The sequence below is a fragment of the Euphorbia lathyris genome, chromosome 9, assembly GCF_963576675.1.
Source record: "Euphorbia lathyris chromosome 9, ddEupLath1.1, whole genome shotgun sequence".
In the NCBI taxonomy this organism is placed as follows: Eukaryota; Viridiplantae; Streptophyta; class Magnoliopsida; order Malpighiales; family Euphorbiaceae; genus Euphorbia; species Euphorbia lathyris.
Genome location: NC_088918.1, coordinates 20,024,304 through 20,031,438, shown reverse-complemented (window position 1 = coordinate 20,031,438; position 7,135 = coordinate 20,024,304). Strand labels below are relative to the sequence as shown.

At 30.7% G+C, this 7,135-nt stretch overlaps 1 long non-coding RNA gene across 1 annotated transcript; it reads right to left on the bottom strand.

Annotated features, from left to right (window-relative positions):
- Positions 1-677: 677 nt before the first annotated feature.
- LOC136207014 (uncharacterized) lies at positions 678-2,782 on the bottom strand. Its single transcript, XR_010676535.1, has 3 exons — positions 2,686-2,782; positions 2,161-2,310; positions 678-1,837 (listed from the first exon to the last, which is right to left on the bottom strand). It is a non-coding gene; the product is annotated as an uncharacterized lncRNA (long non-coding RNA).
- Between the last annotated feature and the right edge of the window lie 4,353 nt (positions 2,783-7,135).

The following is a 7,135-nucleotide window of genomic DNA, read 5'->3' as shown; positions in this document are numbered from 1 at the left end:
ATCTAACACACTGTTTAGTTCCTATATTTTAAAAAACTCAGTATAAAGTCCCTAGCTTTTGCCAATATTAACCCTTTGGTCCATTTGTCTATTTTTTTTAGACTTGTAATTGTTATATTTTAGTATAAACATATATATATAAAATAATAGAGTAACACGGTCAACTTGTATTGTACTGTGGTTGTCCTAAAAACTAAGATATGCTCGGTTAAAAATCTAAAAAATTAGATAAAAGGACCACAAGGTTAATATTAGCAAAATATAGGGACCTTAAAATGTGTTTTTAAAAATAGAGGGACTAAACAATGTGTCAGGTAAAAACTATGGGAATAATAAATTATTTACCCTAAAATTAAATACAAGGAAAACATGTTCCCGTCATCAAGTAAACCTAGTTACTATGTGACTTTTGTTTTTGTCATCAAGTATGTAAGAGCAATTTGTGAATTAAGTGAGTAGCCATATTGCACAAAAATGGAAACAAATATTGGGAAACATTATTTCTAAAATATAGCATTCAAACGAAAAAGGACACGGACACGAAATGCATAAAGGCTACTAAAAAGAGTGTCTATGCAACATAAGTGAGTAGTAATAGACTAACTTCATATAAGAAGAGAACTAAGAAACAAAAGGTGAAGAATTTGACTAAAATTATTTGACAAAAGGTTCTTGGATGTGTTTCCAACTGTATTTGCAATGATCTAAATGATGCACTTCCAAGTTTCAAAAGGAAAAAGATGAGAAAATCTAAAAAACAAATGAAAAGGGAATTGCAACCCAAGATACATTAGAGTCTATCTTGTCCCAACCACTGTATAGTAAAGACACAATTTCATCAACAGCCAAGCAACCAATGAAAACACACAGAAACTGTAGGTTTTAAGTGCTAGATATTATGGGAAAGTCTTATTCCTGACATTGGCTTAAGAAAGTGGAGGATAGTACTAGTCGGATATAGAAAAAATGGAATGTAACAGAGAAGAAGCCTTCGTAGCTAAGATGATGGCAGAACAGAAGTTCGTTGATGGGGCAAAAAGTCTTACTTAGAAAGTGCCCAACTTGTATCCTGATCTTGATGGTCTTTTTCAGTTTCCAGTAACTCTTGAAGTGTATATCTCTTCAAAGTAAAGAACAAATGGTGAAATAAATTGGTATAAAGTTCTTGGTGTAAAATCGACAGTTGATGATGACACAACCCGCAAACATTACAGGAAACTAGCTCTCATTCTTCATCCTGATAAAAATAAGTCAGTTGGTGCTGAAGGCCTAATATAGTTGTGTCAAGCCTGTTCCCACCACGACGTACCGATCATCTACTACTGCATTCCCAACCGTCCGATGCAGCTGTTTGATCGCATCATCAAACGCTGGCTCTAAAAACCAGCATATATTCCCAACATTACTAAAGTAACTCATCAAATCACTCCCTGAAATCACCATCATACACATGTCCCCTTTTCTCCTCCAGTACGCCTCGAACATCGTTAGATCACGTCTAGTCTAAGAAGAGAGTCCTCACCAGCCACATTCTGCAATCATCGCTAGAATATCTTTTTTGTTGACAAGTGTGCTTCTAGACCAAACTAAACCATTCTCTCCATCATAACTAAGTCTTCTCTTCTTAATAATATGTCTGAAAGGCTGGAGATACAAAGCAAACTCCTCCTTCATTAATGCTACATCATAATAAGAAGAAAAGGCTTTCCCATTTTTTTGTCCCACATTGGGTAATGGTTCAAACCATAAACCTTATTTCTTTGTCAAGTTCACAGTATAACAACACTTCAATTGGATGTCATTATTGAAGAGCTTTAAAACTTGCAGCAAGAAATTTCTGCAGAATGTTTTCCTCGAATTCAGTTGAAGGATAATAGAGAATCAAAACTCAAACTCATGCAAACTCAAACTCATAAACACATACAGATAATCTGATAAACCAATAATAGATGAAATATAGAATTCAGGGAATACTATAATACCATTCAGAAAAATCAGTATACTTTTAAAATGGCTTTAAAAACAATGAAAAAAACACTACTTACACATAAGAATGACTGGAAATTTTACAAAGTCAAGCTGTTGTCAAAAGAAAGAAAAATTTGAAATTAATGCACTTTGAAACCAGGAGATGATAGAAGCAATGAAGAAAGTATATACACTTGTAGATTCTTGTATTGCCATTGGAAATGAATTTAGATCATCTTTAGCTCCAACAATTAAGCATGGGACTTCATAGCCAGTGTCCTCACCATGACCGGCAACTTCCACAAGCAATTCAATTGCTCTCTCCATGAGAACTCGTCGGAGCTGCAATAATAACAATAACCTTTAATATACAAATGATTCTGCTATACTAGAAAAGTAACTACAGCGCCAAGATCATTAATAATGATACCAACTTGCCGATCATAGACAATCAAACTTGAAGCACATCCAACTCTCTCCAAACAAACACACAAGCACATATTTAAGCCCATGAGCATACATGTTTAATTATTCAATCATTGATACTTAGCAGTAAAACTGGTTGCATCATCTTTCTTTAGGAAGCATCTCAACGTGTTTCGTGAAAAGATTTTAACTCACTCAATCCCAAAAGGTTTCAAATCTTATGGCCAATTATTATGCCAACCACCACCACTCTGTAATCATGACTAAAATGAACAGGCACCTCCTATTTACCTGTCATGGACGAATACTGCTATATCACATGATGCCAATGACTCTTTATTGTACAGAAGCTTCTTGGAATCTCTCTCAAAACAAGAGTTTTCTTAATTCCCTACAAACAAGAAAAATTATACAGCTTCAATTGGAGAGAAGAGAGACACATAATTGGTTACAAAAGCTGAAAAGTAAAAGCAAAGAACAATGGGACTTCAACAATATCTCATGACAACACAACTCACTTTAACTCATAAACACATACAAATAATCTGATTAACCAATAATAGATGAAATATAGAATTTAGGGAATACAAAACAGAAAGAGATAAATGGATCAAGCAAGACTCAATCCCATTCTCTATCCAAAAGACATATCTGAATATGTTTATACGTTGAACATTCGATGCAAGTCTCAATTTCTCTAAATTGTTGCATTATTGGAGACATCACTTGCTCCTGGCTCGCTTGCTGGTTCTCATCCTTTAAATCTAGTTTGCAGTCCACCATTGTGACAGGCACCTTCACCTATTCATTGTTCATATACCCATTAGAATCCATTGTCCAAATTGTCCAAAAATTGTAACGGGCATTAAATTTTAAAATGTTACAACTAACTCTTTCAATTTACTTATTTAGAACAAATAACCTCTCTAATGTCATGTGGCATTGCGTGATTGAAACTTCAAAATATTACAATTAACCATACTACCAATCATGGACTGAAACATGACATTTAAGGGGTTATTTATTCCAAATAAGCAAGTTAATGGAGTTAATTATAACTTTTTGAAGTTCAAGAGTCAGTTGGAAAAGTATTAGCACTTTTATTTATATTCATTTTAAATGTAATTCCCTTAAGATTAAATTCCAAAAAGAAAATGGTGATCCTTTTCATGATAAAAGTAGTAGTTTGTGATTACTAAAATAAGAAAAATAAATTACTTATAATTTTTTTTCTTTTTGAAGAAAATTACTTATATCCTTCTAATGTTTCAAATTTACAACCTCATTTTGAAACCTAAAAATGACAAGGTGTAAAAATACCCATAAAATTACTATGTTTTGGATCCGACAATTTGCACCATCAGAAAGATGACATGGCTCCGATATCAATAACACCTCACAATATGTTTGACACGTATCCTCATATGGCAACCAGATAGTGACACATGACAATTAAAACAATGAATTTTTTTAATATCTTAACTTGTAACCTATATTCTAAATTGATCTAATTCAGTTTATTATTATTATTTTAATTATCATGCAGCGATATGTGTTAGATATATCATGACGTGTTGTTGACATGACAACCATGATAGTTTTTTGTTGTTCAAATCGTCAAATCTAACCATATGGACTTTATTGACATAAATTTGCTACTTCATTGGCTTTATTAGGTTAAAAAATACTTTAGTTGTGAATAATCGAACATTCTAAAAATCAGAGAAGTACTTTCGAGTTGTGGATAGTGCAAACATGTGAATAGAGAAGTTACACAATACAAACATAAATTATAATTATAATCTTTTAATTTCCGTTTTAATTCCAAATCTTTAAGCTTTTATTTTCAATTCAACATCGATATCGTTTTATTTACTTAAATAATTATCTTTATGGTTTTAATTATAAATTCAGTTTTTGATCCTTTTAAGCTTTACAATTGTTTAATTAAAAGTCAGATTCTTAAAAAAGGCAAGAAAACAATATTAAATTATTTAACTAATAATTACAATATGCTTTAATTCAACAATTTTTTTTTATCATAAATCATTATCCAATTCATGATGATAATTTCCACCAAATTAGATGCTCTTTTGGTAAAATATACTTCAAATCTCATGGACTGGACCAATCTCCAATTAATATTATAACGAATATGAATTCCTTAAATTTTTAGTATCAATAGGATATAATTCTATTTTATATATATGGAAAGTGTGTTAACGATATAATTCAATTAAGATTTTATTTTCTATATGACGTAATTCAATTAAAATTATGAGTACTTAGAAAGTGTGCTAACGATGTAATTCAATTAAGATTTTATTTCCTTGTATAAATTATATGGCGTAATTCAATTATAATGATGAGAAACTAGATGGAAAGTGTCAATTACAGATTTTATAGAATATGATTCACCTAATTCAACTAACCTTGTCTCTCACAATGGAGAAGTTGACCTGATTGAAATAGAAAATTGGTGTTTTACAACCACTTTAACTTCAAGCTTTCACAAGCAGACCCGTTGTTTGTGATTTTACGGTCTATTTTGACGTAAAAATGTCTACTAAACACGTTCCAATCATATAAAAATTAGCCCTAACATATTAATTAATTTTTATATGAATAAATTTATTGTTTCGACTATTAGTTCTGAATTAATTAACTAGAATACAAGTTCCAGAGCTCTTATACCAATGAAAGATTTTACTACCCAAATAATCAAATGGACTCAAATACGTGTTTGAGGCTTACCTTTTGAAGCTTTGATTAAACTTAAGTAGGTAGCGGAAGACTCTCTTTAGAACCACTAAAATTATCTAAGAGGAAGAACGAATAGTCCATGAACAAATAACGAAATCTCACTAAGAGAGATAGATGGGGTGCGCAGGCTAAAAAGGGGGGGATGTGATTTTTCTCTGAGTTTATATATATATATATATATATATATAATACGTGAGATCCAGTGAGACAATGGATTCTCGTGTGGCAAGGAGCTTATTGTGTGATATAACAAAACTACGTAGTTTTGATGATAATTGAAAAAGGCAAGGTGTCAAATTTGTAAATAAAAGGAAAGAGATGATAGAGAAAATTGTTTTATTTCTTTTCTTCCCGACCTTTCTAACCTCGTTTTTCAAAAATTTTTATACTATTAGACTCGTCTAAATTAGACGGTCATTTTGAGATCCCTGAAGCTCAGGTAAAAAAATTTCAGTGAACGGAATCCGAGTGGGCGTTTTCTGGTGAGAAAAAAGTGTCAAGAAAATTCTTAAAAAATTTTAAAAAATGTAAAACATTATTTTGAGAAACTTTAATTCTTGGATCGAAGCGGGATTTCTTACGGTTTAGTCCCAATAAAACTTTTTTCTTAATTTTATTTATTTTACATACTTCAACAATTTGTTGGGTCAAAACCGTAGGAATCTCGTTTTGAGCAAAGAATTAAAGTTTCTTAAACTGATGTTTTACATGTTTTGGAATTTTTTGATAATTTTCTAGATACGTTTTTTGTCCTACTTACATTGTTCCGACAGTGTACGAAATTGTTCTAAATCAGTATACCATTTGTTCCAGCATAATACTTATATTGTTCCAACAGAATAAATCAGCGTACCAATTTTTCCAACAAAATAGTTATATTATTCTAGTATAATACTTATATTGTTCCAACATAATAAATCAGTTTACCAATTGTTTCAAATCAATTTTATTATCTATGTCTTCAATTTAATTTTTGTTTTTTTAGTATAATATCTTCAAATCAATTTTATTTAGTATAATATCTATGTCTTCAATTTAATTTTTGTTTTTTTAGTATAATATCTTCAAATCAATTTTATTTAATATAATATCTTCAAATTTATATTAGTTATATCATTTAGAAAATAATTCTAATTTTTATATTCTTCTAACATAATAAATCTGTGTGCCAATTGTTTCAAACCAGTTTACCAATTTTCCAACAGAATAGTTATATTGTTCAAACAGAATATTTATATTGTTCCAACAAAATATTCCAACACATAGTGCTGAAAGGTAGAACCAAAAAGTGCCCAGAAAATTATCAAAAAATTCAAAACATGTAAAACATCATTTTAAGAAACTTTAATTATTGGCTCAAAACGAGATTCCTTACGGGTTTGACCCAATAAATTGTTGAAACGTGTAAAATGGATAAAATTAAGGAAATTTTTTTATTGGTATTAAACCGTAAGAAATCCTGCTACCCAATAATTAAAGTTTCTTAGAATAATGTTTTACATTTTCTGGAATTTTTTCGACTTAAGTCATTATCGCCACAGTATTTTCGACTACCTATGTTGCATATAAACGCTTCTTCACTATCGTTTCCACGTTTCCCAGTCGTTTCCATTTTCGTTTCTTTTTCCTAATTAAATTTTCTTAGTAATAACATTTCTCGATGTTTGTTTCTATACCCATTTCAGTTTCCGTGCAACTTAGTTGACCACCATACCTTTAGATATGTCTTATAAATAAATCTACAAACTTCACAAAATGACGAACAAAATTTCTTTAATAGCTCCAAGCCCCAGAATCTCAAAGTTAGATAAGAAGGCGGCAAAAAAACTATAGCAATATAAAATCAAATACAAGGAAAATATGGTCCCATCATCAAGCATTTTCAAACCTAGTTACTATGTGACTTTTGTTTTTGCCATCCAGTATGTAAGAGCAATTTGTGAACTAAGTGAGTAGCCATGTTGCATGATGCGGTTTC